Genomic DNA, 19120 nt, shown 5'->3' on the forward strand with positions numbered 1-19120 from the left:
CGCTTCGTTTAGTTGGTGAACACAAACTGAAAACAAATATATTCAGTTTATCTTGTACTCGAGAGTGAAGGACATTCGCCAATCGTGTAGATATGCTAAATGTAATCAATCAGGACACCCCAACTACGCTCCGGATGAGAAGTGCAATTGAGAAAGGGTTGATTATCCTATGAAGTACATTCGATTTGATCTTTGACTTTGCCACACCTCTTTGTAGGATTCATTGATCCGTAGATTCCAGTTAAAATTGCAGTAGAAGAAAATTAAATCACAATTAATCTGTTTGTTTATTTTTTTCGGTCTGTTTTCTTCCTCATCAATAATCAAAGATTTTGCAATAAATCAATTGATTCATCTCGCCGAAAACGCGAATTTACTCATTAATTTCAAAGAAATCACAGGGATTTTTTTCAAATAATGTTTCTTATGTGAAAAGATCCGCATAATCGATAAGTGATTCCCGCTTGTGAGAAATTCTGGCAGTCGGCAGGATTCCAGCAGCTGTCAAAATTTTGCAGTCGAAATCGCGTCATTCTCTCGCCACGTCACGTCTTGAGAGATCGCTCTTCCTTCTCTATTTTTTTTCGACTTTATTTGATATTCATCAATCTTGCATGTACATGCAAATATAAAAACTAATCTTGATACCAGGAAAGTGAAATGAAAATACTGGTATATTAAGAGAAGAAGATTTGTATATTATGTTTGGTAGTGCAAAAGCTATGTTATAGCTCTTCATTTAAATTAAAACCAAAGGCACTAAAATGAAGAAATGATTCAAAACGTCCTGCCAGTCTGGTATGACAAAAATCCGGCAGAAAAAGAGCCGTTAATAACCGCTAGGCGAAATTCTCTGCCGGAAACGATTGTTGCATTGTTGCCAGACTCTTGCCGGAATTCTACCAGCATTCTGGCAAACGCTTCTGGCAGACACTGCCAGGCGCCTGGGGGGAAATCTTCGAGGCACATGCAAGCGGATGGTAAGATTGATCGCAAAATTCATAGTCCCATTTAGTCTTGCTCAATTTCTCTCTATTTTTGACTTTACTTCAAGGATTGACTTTCAAACATAAACGAAATCTGCATGCGTCTAACCAAAAGGTATTCCTGACACGAGCATTTCCATAAATGGGTAAGCCATTAGACCTCCCAAAGGAACTCCGATTTGTATTAAACTTTTCGCAGGTATTCAGTGTAGTAAACCATTTGTTTTTGTATTGTACCAAAAATTGTGCCCAGAAAGAAAAGGGTAAGAAGGGTTTTTGCATGAAAATTATGTTTGAGGTATTTTTGACATCCAAGATAATGACTTCCGATTTAATGATATTTCTTGAAAACCCTTACAATAAGGGGATTTTTGGATCGGATTCGTTGAATAGATGCAAGAGTACAATGTCGATCTAAAATCCAAGATGACGGTATCCGGTTTATTGATATAACACATGGGCTGGAACGTTCCGGGCCTAACAAAGAGAACACGATTTTTCTGGTTCAAAATTAACTTTATTCATCAATATAATCTTCATCAAGAGCAACGCAATCATTCCAGCGCCGCTTTATTATTTCAATACAACATTTGTAGGAAGATTTATCTTTTGCCTCAAAATAGGCCTCAGTTTCAGTGATAACCTCGTGCCAAATTTCTTACCGGCGAGCATTTTTTTTTAGATCTGCGAACAGCCAGCAGTCGCTGGGAGCCACATCTGGCGAATACGGTGGATGTGGGAGCGATTCGAAGTTCAATTCCATTTTACATATCGACGCAAAATTCCGGTTTGTCACGTTTTAACATCGTCAAACACTGGTCAGAATCATCAACACGTTCTCGTTTTTGGTCAACAGTGTGCAAACGCGGCACCAACTTTGAACAGAGCTTTCTCATAGTTAAATTCTTATGCAATATGAATCATACAAATTTTTTGATATCTTTACGAGGTCAGCTAACTCACGCAACTTTACTTTTCGATCATTCTAAACAATTTTGTGATTTTTTATGTTTTCTGGTGTAACCGCCTCATTTGGACGTCTACTGTTTAAAGTCAGCAAACCAACGTTGAATTGTTGTTTCTGATGGAGCAGAGTCTCCATAACACTTTTCAAACCATTGCTTTGCTTGAACGATATTTTTTATCTTCAAGAAGCACTGTAAAATTGAAACACGAAATTGTTTTTGATCCATTGTAGCGTCACTCTTAGCACAATAACTCACAGACTAATTAATAGAATATCATGAAATTAATTGACTTAATTAACTGAAAAAGGTGACTTCGATAAAACTAGCTTCAATGTGTTAGGCCCGAGACTACTCAGCCCCTGTGTTATCTCGAAACCTCTTACAATATGCGTATTTTCAAAACGGGTTTGATGCGTAAATGCAGGAAAGTTCAATGAACCAGAAGTCACCATGAAATTCGGAACCACATCAAACGTTCTTTTCCGGTATCTAGTTATCAAACTCGATTCGAAAATACCCATACTGTGAGAAGCTTCAAAAAATATTAATTAACCGGAAGTCATAATCTTTCATTTCGGAACCACCTCGAAGACTGTTTTCTGGCATCTACATCTGGTTTTTTTAAGGAATATCAATAAACAGGAAATCGCTATATTGGATTTCGAAACCATCCCAAACACCATTTTCTTGGACCTACTTTCCGAATCCATTCCAAAATATGCATATTGTAAGAGTTTAAAATATATTTAAACCGGATGTCAACATCTTGAATTACAGAAATTACCCCCTCGAACGACATTTTTTCGCACCTACTCATCAAATATGTTTAAAAAATACCCATATTGTAAGGGTTTCAGGAAATATCAATTAACCGGAAGTCGCCATCTTGGATTTCAGACCCACTTAAAACATTTTTTTCTCATCAAATCCGTTCCTAAAATATCAATATTGTAAATCTTTTTAAGGATTATAAAAATTCCCGAAGTCACCATCTTGGATTTCAGAACTACCTTTAAAATCGTTTTCTTGAATCTAGCATCAAATCCGTTTCGAAAATAGGGGTGAATGGGGTGAATTTAACCTCCAAAGGAAATGCTTCTATATCTTAACTAAAGAGAATAACACGCGAACATTATTTCTCATAATTACGAACAAATGCTCGCTGAATGCATTGAAAACACATGAAATATATTTTTTTTTCAAAACCCTCAAAAATTGTCCATTGAAATACATGCGGGATATGACGTCCAATCGTGGAAAACATGAAAAATATACATTTTAAATTACGCGAAGTCGCGGTTATCTGAACATAGAGGCAGGATGATCTTAAACAACGAGTGAACATCCATCAAAACAACAGAGCAAAACTCATGAAAACAACGGGGCAAAAGACACGCTCATAAAGCTTCATCTTCTTATTGAAAGAAAGTTTTAGACTTTTCGTAGACTAAATATTTCACATATAGAAGAGTGTTCAGTATTATTTATTAAATTGATAACCTGTACATAATTTTGAGCATTTTGCCACACACAATTCGCGTCATTTTGCTTCTAAAATCATGAGACGACAACTTTGATGATTTTACCATAGAGTTGCAAATACATGGTCAGTATTTTCCGCATAACTTAGGGAATCCGCGTAAAAATACGCAAATGTAAATAATTTTTTTATGCCAAATGTCTTAGAAATGCATGAAACGTCCAGATCTGGTTTAATCTCCGAAGAAAATAAAAAAAAATCGACTTTTGGAGTTGGAAAAATTTTGAGATTTCCAAAATCGAAAAAAAAAGTTTGTTGCCAAATGTCTTAAAAACGCATGAAACGTCAAGATCTGGTGTAATCTAAAAAAAAGTTTTTTAAATCCTGTCAGAGAGTTGACTTAAAAAAATTTTGGATAACACCAGATCTCGACATTTCATGCTTTTCTAAGACAAAACAAGAAAACTGAATAACTTTCAAAATTCCCTTTAAAAAATGCGTAACTTCGGAAATCCGCGTAACTTCAGGAATCTGCGTAAATCTGCGCTACGGAAATCCGCATAGAAAACCGCGTAAAAAAGACAATCGCATTATTTGATTTTCCTAACAATAATATAATCAACCATGCGTTTCCATTGAAGATTTATTACAAGGAAACACATGGTGCTTAGTTCTAGTTGTTATGCATCATGCATTTCCGTGTAATATAACTTTAATGGAGACGCATGGTTAAATGTTAACTCTTTTTAGAGAAACTTATAAACTCAATTTGAAAAAAACTATGAAACCGATACACTTTAACGTATCCAAAAAGTTTTTAACTATTGCTAAAAAATCTAAAAGTGATTATGAGCATTCCCAGACATACCATAAATATCCCAACAACATTTTTTTAAATTTTTCGGTGGAGAGATTATTTAAAAATCAATTAAAATGAAAATCATTTAAACCACCCTGTAGCAGTTAAAGTCATAATACCAGTTAAAGAGTTGAATTTTTGGGAAAATTGTCTCCAGTCCCAGCTCTTTCAAATATGATGTAACGATATGAATTCTCTTTGAAGGCAGATTTCACATGCTTACCCTGCTATAGCCTTTTAATCTACATTTTCGAAGCAGAGCATATGGAACCAACTTGAAATTGCGGGAAATACATAGTAAAATATCTAACGGAGGTCGGGTATGCAAATTCTCAAACCCGAACCTCACCGTTACCTAATAAAAACTAAACCCGTACGCAACCCGAACTCAGCCATTTTTTCTGAATCCGAACCTGACCTACATCCGTCGGGGTTCGTATTCCGTCGGATTTCGGATTTGAGAATCCGAAAACCTACCAATTCATTATACATCGTTTTACGTTTGAACCCGACCCGTAATAGTTTAAAATTAAAAATCTTTACCCGTACCCGACCCGAACTCAGGATAAAATGGGTTCAAATACCCTAATTTCGACCATCTCTACTAAGAGGAAAATTTTCATGCAATAGAAACTAGAATCAAAATTGTGCAGCCGCATAGAAAGATATACCACGCGATGATTGAGCGGTTCCGGTATATTTAAAAATTATAAATCTTGGGAAGCTATAAAAGTATAAACATTGTGAATACATTCCCCCCTTCAGCAAAACGTCCTCATCTCTGTGCGCGCGGCTGGGAATAGGGTAACAGAGGTATTTTGGCCACTTCATATATTTTGGCCCACCCAACAAACTTTATGGATTTAATCGATGTTAAGTAACCCATGTTGCATCCATTTGAAGCTAATCACATTAAATAACCTATGGCGGAAGGGTTTTTCAAAGATATTACAACATTTGGTGGATATTTTTACAAAGTGGGCCAAAATAAAATCAATCCTAAAGTGGGCCAAAATACCTCTGTTACCCTACAACTCCCTTGCGTGACAGACGATCATTTTGTTCGTAACGCTACGTCTTCAACAATTGAATCATTTGATAGCTCATGCGCTTGATTTGAGGAGGACTATGGTTAATTTCAAACAATCAGAGGTAGGTTATTTGAAAATTTCCCCAACAAATTTTGTACTTAGTGCACATAGCCATTTTTATTTATTTTTACGTTTCGTCTTCGACTCATTAGTGCAGGATAATAAGTAAGAGCTTTCGAGCAACCTGCTAGGGTTCAATTCCCAACTCGCTAATAGGGTCAGAAAGTTTTTCTATCCCGAGAGACGAATGACCAAATGAAATGTAAAAAAATGTAAATTGATAATCTTTTACCCCATGGAAAAGAACATATTTCCGGATCATTTTGAGGTAATCTGAATTATTTTGTTCTAATTGCCCATAATATTGTCTTATTCTTAACATTTCGTCTTCTATACTACAAGCATCAAAGTTCAAATGGAAGAACTAGAGCAATTTTTTAGCTCAAATTGAACCATTAAACAGACGCAATAGCTGGTTCTACTTAAGCATCATAATTTAAATAATTGTTCCGTTTAGAATGTCTTTCCTAATGAAATATGAATTCATACCCACCATCTTCAAACACCAGTTAGCAGTGCGCGCAGGTAAACTTCTTACCGTTTGCAACAAACGAGATCGACAAAGACGACAAAACTAATATTCCCTTGAAAAAGGCCATATTAAAAACGGCCGAAACGTTGGGAAAATTTGAAAACTGACTTAGCCTGAGAAAAACCGTTCATTACTATACAACAATCCAAAAGCAGTCGTTAAATGACTTATGCGTTTTTTACCTAATATGGACCACTATTGATAAGTCGTATTGGATCTGTCTTACGATTGTAAACCACAATTCAACTAAAAATTAAGTTTAAGGGAAAATTGGGACAATACGATATAACACCAATTATCATAATGAAAACTATCTGTTGACTAATTTGTGGAAACTTGTTGCACATCATACAAGAGAAGTGCGCTTTTTCAATCGCATAATCGTTGTGAGAAGAGTTGATAAATTCAGTACTAGAACAATGTTTGCTACTTGGGTAACTATAATTGGCTCAAACGCCAATCAGTAAAACTTTTTTATTGTAAATTTATGGAAGAAGAAGGTTTGAGGTAAAACAGAAGATAGTTATTTGAGGTCGTTCTGATTAACAGCAAACCTTTTGATTAGTTGAATTCATTTTTTCAGAGTTTTTCAATTAGTCTTCGAAGTAAAGTCAGAACAAAAGAGAAATCGGGGCAAAACGGGCATGAACGTGAATTTTGCGAATATTCTAAATATCATCAAAAGATTCTGCGGTATTTTTTTCATAAGCCACACCCACTTTGAAAGTATTTACTAAGATTTCTGTGAAATTATTGAGCAAAGTCGTGTTTTTTATCCTTTTTTCCACTGTGTAACGTAAAGAGTTTCCAAACACTACAAATAGTAAACGTTTAGTGAGTTAGGTCTCTGAATCGATCGATTTATATCAGTTGTTGTTGTTGTTGGAAATATAAGAATTATCACCCTTAATCCTGCGATTTCAGCTAGGCTACTGCCATTACCCACCCGTTATTTTTAAATCGAATTTCTTTCTAAAGTACATAAATACTGCTTTTTTTATACCAAACTATCCCAAATGGCTATATGAGAATATTAGACTGTAGTTTTGCAGAATAGGAACAACACAGTATACGCATACATATAAGCACAGTATATCAAAAACAGTGCACATTGGTTCGAAATGGGAAATTAGCGTGACGAAAATATTTTCACTATTTAGTATTAGTTTTTTGTAGTTGGTGTCTTCACAGAAGTTGTTTGTCATCGACTGGCGTATCTTTTGACGTAAGAGGTCATTAAGGTGGTCCAATTTTGGTTTGAAATCTGGGGTCGAACCTTTTTAATTGAATTTAAAAATTATTGTAAAGCAAAACTGAAGGTAATTTGTTTTTGAGCAACTTTGCTGAAAAAGTTACTTTCCTAGTTTTTCATTTGATCGAGTTACATCAAGTTTTCGGAGTAAAAGTAGGGTGGCCCTCGAAAAACACTTTTTTTATTCTTACTTTTCGTGAGCAGTTTTAGGAAAAAATTGTCTTCTAAAAAGTTGTCTAGCTAATTTCTGCGCACAATTTTGCTTAACTATGTTTTTCAACATAAGTTGGTTTTTTGGTCAAGTGTTGCTTTACTAAGTTTTTATTTTACGTTAAAGGCCGACGTTTTGAAAGAATATCCCTTCATCTTTAGTGCAAAACGACAACAGATATTTTTCGTCAAATTTGTTGTCGTTTTGCCCTTAAGGGATATTCCTTCGAAACGCAGAATAAATATTTTTAAATGCAAAATTTGACCAAAAAGCCATCTTTCATTAAATTACATCAAAGTGGTTCACAATTTTATTACAAGCTTTTTCAACGTCAACGAATTACACTTTAGTTACATTGAGAAAATATGACCGTAGTATGCATCAGTGCTTGGTTGGTTATCACGATCACCATAAATTTGTACTAATAACGCCACGCTTATTAGGCATACGATTCTATCTATTCGCATGCTCAGTGAAGATACTGTGCAGACCCGAAAGAAAAGTATCTGAAACTTCAGAAAGCATCTCTAGAAAATTCAACCCGATTGTGAACACCAAGATGTTTCAAGGTGAAATGTAGTCCCAAAAAATGCGCGTAAAACTTCAACCGCTTGAGATGAACGAATCGTCGCACAAAGCATAACAAACAAAACCGACAAATAGGAACCAGGAATATTTTCAGCGTTTGAGCGCAGTGGGCTCACCACACGTTTTGTTGGCTTTTAAAAAAGACTTATTGATTCGTAATATATTTTTGAATATTCCACACTTTGAATATATCCTAATTCGATCTTTATTGTTATTGATTACTATTACACTAGAACCATGAGTATTTATAGTTGACTAACACGAGTTTATATTTATATGTATTGACTAACATTCTAACAATGTATAAGCCTGAGTTTTTCATAGTTTATGCTAATTAGTCAAAAATGAATATACAAAGAAGATACTTTTCCCATAAACGTAAATATATTTGAACTCTGATTCTGGAACCAGGATTTATAAATGTTACATTTTTCAATGTTATAAATGAACGATAATATTTGGTTTGTATTCATTTAATTCAGTAGCCTGTCCAGGTCGAATTTTTAGTTTTGCTATAATGAATTGTTACAATCTGAAGTAATATCTATTATGTGATATTACACAACAAAGCATTATTGCTTCAGCAACATCAATGCATTGAGCTCAACAGAGTTGGACTAAACGATAGTTACTTAAAAAATGAACGATTTCTTACAATACCAATTTCATTGAATTCAACTTATGGTTATTTCAACACAAAACTCAACGTTGCATAAATTCGTGTCATTATTTGATATATAATGCACCGAACCCACCGAGAATTTCTCACACCACAACAATACAAAACAGCAGCGCGCAAATAATACAGAAAAGGGTGGAAAGTTGATGTAAACTTCTTCAAATTTCGGTTAATTTGGTAAAAGTTTTACAATTTTGAGTTCAATTTTGAGATTCGTTGTGAAATTTTTTCAACGACCATTGTTTTTCAGTTCTAAAATAATCCCCGTGGAACACAACAGTAACCGTTTATACATTTCAAAAACCTATTATGCTAAGCAAAATTTCAATATTCTAAGAATACTTAGTTGTGTTAAATCTAATTGCGAAAAGTTAAAATTGTTTTTGGTTTTTCGAAAATCGGTCTAATTTTTAAATAATTGATCAAAAACGCGACGCGCGCATTCCACTACATTTCACCCTAAGAGGTTAGCTGTTAATTTCAGATTCGATTTTGGCTTTAACAAGTAATATAAAAATAGGAGACGCTCGGAGGATTTGTCAGAAACTATCATAACAAATGAAGAGCTAGGAAATTTGTTTTTTCAACAAAGTTGCTCAAAATAAAATTTCCTACAACTTTGCTGGGAAGTGCAATAATTTTTAAAATCAATTGAAAAAGTTAGATTCCAGATTTAAATCCAAATTTGAACCACCCTAATGACCTTTTTCATCAAACAACTTTTATGAACTACACCAACTACCAAAAACTAATATTTAATAGTGAAAATATTTCTGTCACGCTAATTTCCCGTTTCGGACCACTGTGCAGTGCTGGCATGTTTGCATATTTATATCTGTATTTGCGAATTTCTGTTTAACGTTGAAGATATTTATGCAGTCGCAGATTCTTAAGGATTTTATATATTATCAAATGTTAAATGGACATTTTTGAAATTTACATTGACTTTTATTTTCACTAAAAACAAAGCGGTTTATTTTTCTACTGTCATTCAAGCGGTTTGATTGCTTAAAGATTTACCCTGGCATGCCTGATGTGAACAGTATGTGGCATTTGTACTATCATCATCTCAGGTCGGGTAGATTCCAAAACGACCAGCTCCACTCGACAATTTTGACACATGCTACACTTTTTTTTTTCGAACGACGCGGATATACAACAAAAAAATAAACCAGAAAACACCGCGTGAATTCGATTGAACCTTTACATGTACTGCTAAATAGAATGAATAGATTATCCGAAAACAAAACGGGAGTTGACGTTCCCGGTGGCAGGACAGGATTCTGTTTCTGGGTTCTCTATTTCGATTACCGATGGCATGGATTGACACCACACAAACAGTAGCTAGGTCCAGTTTCAGTGCTTGTACATTCAATTACACTCTGAATATTTTCAAAACTCTTCTTTTTTCTTCATTTTTAGCCCCATTCATCGTTCCAAATACGATGCGATACCATTTGCACAAGACCTGAAACCACCAATGTCGTCCTCCGTCGGACACGAATCCGTCGTTAGGTCTGTCGATGTTTTGAAATTTAACTATCCGTATCCTAGCAGCTAGCAGTAAAATATCCGTTGCTCGGTGGAATCGCTCTCGCTGGCTTTCGTGGATGTGAATGTCGCTGTGTGTGTTTTAGTATATTTATTTTAAAATTGATTGGACTTATCGCTATTCGACCATCGTAAACAGGTTCGAGGTAGTCCTCTCGATGTTAGAATCGTATTTAACACTTTTAGAACATCAAAAAAAAGTAAATGACACTTACGATTTTCGTTTTACCATTGCTGTCTATTTTGGAGCACTTTTAGAATCAATTTCACGTACCAATTCGACCCGTTGATGTATTAAGTGCAAATGGTCAATGGAATTTCATCAACCAGAGTTGAAATAAATGCTCAAGTAGAAAATAACACCACAGTAGTATTGAAAGTAGTTCGCTCGTTCCAGATCAGCTAATATAATTGTAAAACAGATTTCCCCCTATCTGCACTGAAGCAAGGTAGAAAGTCATATAAAACCAACATAATCTGTAATAACATACTGTGACCTGTATGGCAGCGGTAACAATGGTAGCCGAATGATTTCCCGGTCCAACTGTACAGCTATCTCACTTTACCGTCCTAGTTTTTGTCGTTCTGGTATTGCACGCGCTATACTTTGTGTGTTTTCTATTGGAAATGAATTTCGCTTCTGCCAGGAAATTGTGCAGTTATGCACCGAGGCCCAAGTCTCGGTAGACAGAACGTCGGCACAGGGAAAATACAGTGGTCGCCACCACAGTCCGATTGAGGCCGGGAAAACAGGAAATAGGTTCATTCAAAGTTTGCGGCGAACAGATGGACAATAATTCCCTACATATTATCCAGTCTGCACAGCTGGAGGGATGGAAGGCCGGGGGTAGTAGGGTAGCTTGGACGTACGGAAGATAGGCTTTACAATGGGTTTCAATTGTGTTGTATACACAAACACTAACAAACACACTCAAACTGGATTATTTAATGCGTGACTGAGGAGTTCAACTGCATTATCAATAGCCATTTATTTTTAGTGGAAGATTCATTGGGTTCAGGTAAGTACTGTTGACTTTCATTTATGGAGTTTAATTTTCAATTTTGGCCTTCCACATTGTATAGCAATTGGCTGAATCGATTCTCAGCTGTGATCCATAAATTGAAACCCGAAATGATCACAAACAGGGTTTATTCTTAGATGTTACACAAAATAAGGAACCCTTTTTCCTTTCTATTGCACCGGTTATTTCGACTTATTTCATGTTTTAGTAATCTATATCATACCGAAAATAAGGAAATTTGCTTTCGAGAGAAATACCGTCAGAACACAATACCATGTGCGGATCGATAGTTTTCATCACGGTAACGCTTGGCCATGCTTGTGAATGACAATATCTTCCTCACATGCCTTCGAATTTTTTACGTGAGTACGTCTTACTTTACAATGGAACGCCTTTTCAAAATTCACTCTATATAAGAATGGGCCAAACTTAATCGTGAATATCTCTTGTTGTATTTAACGCTACAACATGAGCAAAGCACATCGTGCAAAATCGAAATACGCAATATTTTCAGTGTTTGAGTGCAGTGGGCTTACGACACGGTTCGTTCACTAGTAAAACAGACACCAAGAAGAAAATCAATTATAAAACCATTGTTGTTGTAAATTGAATGACTTAACTGACCGACTTAAACAATATGCACAAATGTGTCTCCCTCATATTACCCAATTAAAAATATTCATGATTTATAACTTCGTCTTTTTAATTAGCTTATATGAGAGAAACACATTTGTGCATGTTGTTTAAGACGGTCAAGTAAGTTATTCAATTCACAACAGAAATGATCTTATAATTGATTTTCTTGCCTATAGCGAAATTGTTAATTTTTTGTTACAGACCAAAATATTTTTCATGGTAACAATATTTCACCTATAGGGTGGGCCCTTTAATGTGAAAGCATATGTTTCTAAACAAAGTATATGGAAAAGACATTTTTATTTCGGTTCAAGGAGACATGTTACAGCTATTTTTGGAAAATGATATCGCGCCTTTGGCCTTGAGTACACAATGTGCCCTTTTTTCGGCGTTTTCCATCGTTTTGGCCAATGTATCGGTCAATATGATAGCGATTTCACGTCGTATGTTGTTTTTGAGTTAGTTCATGACTCATCAGCGTATACCTTGAATTTCAAATAGCACCACAAAAAAAATCGGGTGGCGTCAAACCAGGTGATCTTGAATGCCAGTCAAAATCACAAGTCGTAACAAATCGATTGTTAGTCGAGCTGTATGGCATGTTGCTCCGTCCTGTTGAAACCAGTGAATCCGCACAAACGCACCTACCAAACTTTTGATCGTATAGATTTTGTTCTCCAATTAATGAACCAACGATAAGTGGCATTGTTTCGTTAGTTTTCACAAATAATAAGTTATTTTGACAATTCTGTCAAAAGTTATTGGGTTGCCCGATGTTTCCCACCTTGTATAAATATTCAAATAAGATCTTTTTGCCTTTCTGTATAGAAAGGTAATAGAATTGCTGGAGAACCCGACTTTCGAACGAAGCCTCGGACGCCTCTTGTGTTATATACTATTCCACTCAGCTCGACGAGATCGAAAAATATATGTGTGTGTTCAAAGATTTCGCAAATTTATTCTAAACGCTCAATTTTGTGGGAGATAACTTAACCGATTTCAACAAGCTTAGGCTCATTTGAAAGCTACTATTGGATTGTGGATCAAGCAATGGAACGTAAAAAGCATAAAACGGGTAAAAACATCGGATTAATTCCGCAAATATGTTGTTTTTTAAAAACAATATAATAATATAACATGATCTTAAAAAAAAACAATGAAAATCCGGAATAACAAAATCATCTTTATCTCAGTTACGATCAGACGTACAAATAAGATTAATGTATCAAAACAAAGGTAATTTTCTGTACTTCAAAAGAAAAATATCAATACAAATCATTTCTTTTCGTTACTAATGAAAATTCTCACTTTCTTCTTAATTCCTCTCATTAAACGCTGCACATTTGTTCCACATTTTGGTTATCCGAGTCCCGTCCCGAGCCGTTTTTCAACTTTTGTCAATCTTCCGCTTCATTATTGCCCAAAATCTCTCGATGGGCAGGAACTGCGGTCAGCTGGGTGGATTTATGTTTTTATCTATAAAATCTACGTTATTATCGCGGTACCACTTAACGACTTCCCGGCTGTAGTGGCAACTGGCCAAATCTCGCCAAAACTTCACGAAACCTTCATGGGCTTTAATGAAAGGTAGTACGCGATTCTGAGGCAAACTTCTTTGTACAGCTTCGAGTTCATCGTCTTATTCGTCACGATGCATATCCCTTGCCAAATCATCAGTTTTTTGGCTAATTTGTCCATGAAAGTAAACTTCGCAGAACATCTCCTCGTACCGTCGCCATATTGAATTTTTGACCAGGAAGCTGTCCGAAATCCTTTTTGAAGTAGGTTTCATCGTCGATTAGCAGGCATCCTTGATACTTCGTCAAAATGTGTTGCCGAGCTCGAGTTTTGGTGACGAAACTTTGCTTCAACGTTCTGTTCGGTTGCTTGCCGGCTCGATACAAATGATAATCTGCTCGCAAACGAATTCTGCGAACTGTACTGCGAGCAGCTGCGTATTTTTGTGCAATTTAACACCTTCTGGTTCAGTTTGTGGTCACTACGAATACTACGACGCTTACCTTGAGGCACTCGATCCACGTTCTTTCGCTCCTTGAAACGTTAGAGCACATCATACACGGTTGATTAGGCGATTTTCAACGTTTTTGCGATTTTTGTTGCGGACCACGTTGGATTATCAAAGTTGGTGTGCAGAATTTGTTCTCTCCTCTAGGCTTTTTCTTTGCATTTTCTTTACATTTCGTCTTCGATTCGTCAGTGCATATAACAGTTTATGTTTAACGAAAATGTGAAAAAACGATTCAGTTCGGCCAGACAGTGTACTTTGGTATTCTCCATATACCGGAAACTATACGTCTGTTTAGAGAATCAACATTAACTGCTATACAAAAATTAAAATTTTTGAGAGTCGAAAGGTGAAAGAAACCCAATTAATGTTTAATAAATATTAGGAGGCTGGATCTCATTTAGATTTCACCGCGAAATATTGATTTTAAGAGTCGTAGTGGTGGAAACTCTACTGTCGATGAAGCTCTTGGCGGCAAGCACTCCGATACTGTACCACAGGACAATGTGCAAAAATACACGAAATGGTGTTGGCAGATCGGAAGCTGTAGCTACTAGAGATATCAGATATCTACAGGATTTGAACTGAGTGCACACGATACTTTTCGAGAGAGATTTTGTTGTTGAAAAATATGCTCTATCGCAGAGTGCCGCACATACTGATTTCGGAATAAAAACATGAACGCGAGCGTGCTTCGGAAGGGTGTAGGGTTATGCTGATTTTGGTATCGATTGGTCACTTCCGATGGAACCAGAGTCCACTGTTACTTGTTAGAGAACAGAATGAATGCTTTACATGCTTTTCGTGGACTACCTTGAAAACCATCTACATTGAGTATTACAAGGAAAAATTGGAACGAAAGAAGGCCTAAATCCCTGCGAAACGGCGCCACATGTAGTGAACATTTATTTTATTTCTACAAGACAATGCGCCGACACACATAATGATAGCAATCGTGTACCTTATTCACCCAATTGGGTTCGTATAGGTCTATTATCTGTTTCCCAATCTTAAAAGCTATCTATAAAGATAAAAGTCTACCAAAAATTCCTCTCGGCTGAGGCTATCTTCAACACACCGGATATGTATTTGGTAGATCTATCTGAAAATCTTTTCCGAGGGGGTAATGAAGATTAAAAACCTGATTTAATCCATGTAATGGAGTGATAATGCTTTTCTTATATTACTCTTATTCTCATAAAAATTTAAAAAAATTTTTATTTGATCTGAAAAAACAAGAAAATACGGGAATGATGATCAAGTCAATACCTTTCACGCCGTCTACATGGGTTCGATTCCCAAACCCGCACATAGGGTCAAAAAATTTTTCTGGATCGAAAAAACCAATGACCTCAAGGCAAAAACCTCTATAATCAAAACAAAAACAAGAAAGTTTGTTCGGGCATAAACTAGCATATCCTACAAACTAACATAGTTTTAAGCTAAATTGATTGCAATTTGTCCTTTTATTTGAGCCTAAGTTTGTAAAAATCAGTCAGGCCATCCCGGGGAAAATAGCCTTCGGCAATAATTGAAAAAAGATTTTGGATCCACGCTTGATTTCATTTTCGATGTTGCGATTGAAATTATCATGAATGTAATTCGATGTTACTTAAATTAACATTTAGGGGTTTTGTTGGTTTGTCCAAAAAGCAATTTTGTTTCTATTTCTTCGCGTCTCGTCTTCGGCTCATCAGTGTTTAAAGCAGTTCAAATTGAACTGAACTGAGCTGAATTGAACAGTTTAATTTGAACTGCTTTAGGCACTGATGAGCCGAAGACGAGACGCGAAGAAATAGAAACAAAATTGCTTTTTGCACAAACCAACAAAACCCCTAAATGTTAATTCAAGTAACATCGAATTACAATCATGATAATTTCAATCGCAACATCTAAAATGAAATCAAGCGTGGATCCAAAATCTTTTTTCAATTATTGTTCTATCCGGAAAAATTAAATTTTTCTTCAATCTTCAATCGAAATTACACAAAGAAACTCTTTTAACAGTGAAATTAAGAATCTGAATATCTGGGGAAAAAAATAAAAGTAAATGTTCTGAACGAATCCATCTAGTATTCCACAAAGTCTCCATTAGTGACTTGAAATCCAATTAAACCGAACGCGAAGATCAATTTTTATACAACTCATGCATTAGCACGAGCAATAAAATATCACTCGTGCATTTTATAATTTCGGATATGTCGGTTGATATGATCCTGGGAAAAAGAGAACGTATTCGGAGTTTTCTTCTGTTGCATACCACTCAAACTGCAGGAGGACAAAGGCAAACTTCAAAAAAACCTCTACCCGTAGAATATAGGAGTCTGTACGGAGCATGTTGCTTGCAATTTAAAGCAACACACACTCCAGAAAAATTTGATTTTTACGGGTGACTTAATCCCTCATACGATGTCATTCATAAAGACCTAATTGGTCAAATGGCGGAAAATTTTATTTGTATTGACTTAATGCTAGATGAGCTTGAATTTTACTGGTTTCGACTGTAACTTGCGTTCTGCTAGCAGGTGCGACTGTATGAATTTAAATGCACCTTTTACCAGCCAAGCAGATGCATGCTTCTGTGGCTCAGTCGATCAACAGACGTACTTGCGATCCAATGGTAGTCGGTTCAAGTCACGGCGATTAACTATGTCAGTATTATTTTTTTTATTTCAATGAATTTCATGTCATGGAGTTTTAGAAACAATATTAAATGTTCTTCCACGTAAATTTGCGTGAACTGCGACGCTCCATTTATGTGCATCTAATAAGATGTAAAATCACAGGTTTTTTTTAAGTGTGCAGTATTTATTCATTTATTAAGAAAGAGATTTTAATGTAAAAACATTAATTATTAATTATTAGTTTCAAATCATTGATTTGAAAACAGAAAAAACCGCTAGAGCTGAAATCCACAATCTTTCTCTCCAATATACATGAATCCTCCTCATTATTTGTACAAACAGATTAAAATATTCTAACGGATCCGATTTCGTAAGCTGAATACTGAGTATTACAACTAACCTAATTTTCAAAATATAACAATCAGAAGACATGAAGAAAAAAAACGTCAAAGCTGATTATAAAATGTGAAAGTTGATTATAAAATCGTAATTTTTCTTACCTTCCATTGTTCGATGCATTTTATTCGTCATTTATTAATTAATATAATGGCAAAATGACGCCTTGTGAACATGATAAGTAATTTTCACCACACGTTTTTGGAATTTTTGTTCTAGTCTTCAAATAGCAGTAGCTTCGCCAACAATACTAGGGCCAAACACATGAACCTGAATTTTTCATTCCAACGATATTCATGTTTGGTAGGGATGACACACAAAAAACACAAAAAGATTATGCTTAATGAAGAATTATGTTTCTTGACTTACTTAAATTAATAATACCTACCCAAAACACGGAAACGACTGCTTTTTACTAGGTAGCAAAATAACATACACGGTAAACTGGATGCAGCTAGAACTGAATACTAATATGGAACTGCGAAAGTTAGTACAAAATAATCCTGAATTTGATTAAAGTTACCTGGAAAATACGAGCAAATCACCATTTTGTTAATCTTATTAATCCATAATTGATTGAAAAGTATGTCAATACATTACCTATATTCTAAGTTTGTGCATTTTTATTTGATCCTGCATTCTACAAAGAATCTAACGAAAGAGCAAGATAAACTATTGAGGAGCTTTTTAACCAGATATGGGTAGAAGAGAGTAACAAGAAGGTTATTGGCTCTTATTTTCTTGTGAACTTCACCAAATTCTTGATAATTTTTTTTTGATAACTTCCAGATTCCAGAGTAATACAGAAGTATTATTTTCTGAGGGCATCTAGTAGGTAAAATAAATAACAATAAGTGATTATTATTATTATTATTATTATTATTATTATTATTATTATTATTATTATTATTATTATTATTATTATTATTATTATTATTATTATTATTATTATTATTATTATTATTATTATTATTATTATTATTAGTATTATTATTATTATTATTATTATTATTATTATTATTATTATTATTATTATTATTATTATTATTATTATTTATAAGTGACACTAGAACATAAAGTATTTTAATGTTTTTTTATCGATTTAAAGGCACAAGGGCAATTCCAGGAAGTCATACGAATTATTTGTAACTCAAAAACTGTGAAGTCCTGGCATTACATTACTTTTGTGGAATTTTGCCTTTCTGTTTCAACAGACTTGGCAGCAGATTCTTAGTGTACAGAATCATTGCATGGCCAGTACTATGAATCCTACTGACAGACACTAAGAATCCTTCCTGGTCGGGGCTCGAACATACGACAACTGGCTTGTAAGACCAGCGCCCTATGCATTGAACCGCCAACCCGAGACAAAGTTATAAAATTATACATAAGTCATGTATATAACGAAGTTTTAGGAATTGAACCGAGACCTTCAAAAAAACTACACTGATGAAAAAAGTTAAATGATTCAAAGAATTAGGAAACTAACCGGAAAAAAATTCAAAAATAAATACATCTTTAATTTACTTTGCTTTCAACTGAAACTTGTTAAGAATACCAAAACTTGACATTAATTTGAAATATAGGAAGTAACCACTAGAACGAACTAAAAGAAAAACTTCAATTCTACACTCTACAGATCAAAAGCAATGGATTTGCTGATAACGATCTTTCTACCAGAAATAACCGTTCTCAAGATTAGATGGTTCACCATACAAAGTTTCATTCGAATCGGAACAAGTCGATCTAGACTTCATAATCTTTTCTGTTGTTATTAGGTATACAACTTTGCTTCCGCCGTTTTTTTTCAAAATTTAAAGCTTTATTGCGAAAAAGTGCTTACAGATGTATTATTCAAAGTATTGTCCGTCGCTAGCGACAACTTTCTCCCATCTTTCCGGAAATTTTCGGATCCCGGCTCGAAAAAAGGAGACATTTTTTGACGCTATCCAATAGGTGGAAGTCAGAAGGGGCGACATCTGAGGAATACGGCGAGTGGGGCAAGACTTCCCATTTCAGCGTTTCCAGGTACTTTTTGACCACTTTTGCGACGTGAGGCCGAGCACAGAACAGAAAAGTAAAACTTCCCGCAAATGGCGAGAATTGGGCACATAAACAGACATTTTCGAGCGTGAATAATACGAAAACAAGAACAACTG

The 19120-nt window shown here is 35.1% G+C and overlaps 1 protein-coding gene across 5 annotated transcripts in view; it reads left to right on the plus strand.

The window, feature by feature from the left end:
• Positions 1-19120, plus strand: part of LOC131429690 (dual specificity calcium/calmodulin-dependent 3',5'-cyclic nucleotide phosphodiesterase 1A-like) — a 614729-nt gene that overhangs the window by 496224 nt on the left and 99385 nt on the right. The window lies entirely within an intron of this gene.

This window comes from Malaya genurostris, chromosome 2 (assembly GCF_030247185.1).
Source record: "Malaya genurostris strain Urasoe2022 chromosome 2, Malgen_1.1, whole genome shotgun sequence".
NCBI classification, from domain to species: Eukaryota; Metazoa; Arthropoda; class Insecta; order Diptera; family Culicidae; genus Malaya; species Malaya genurostris.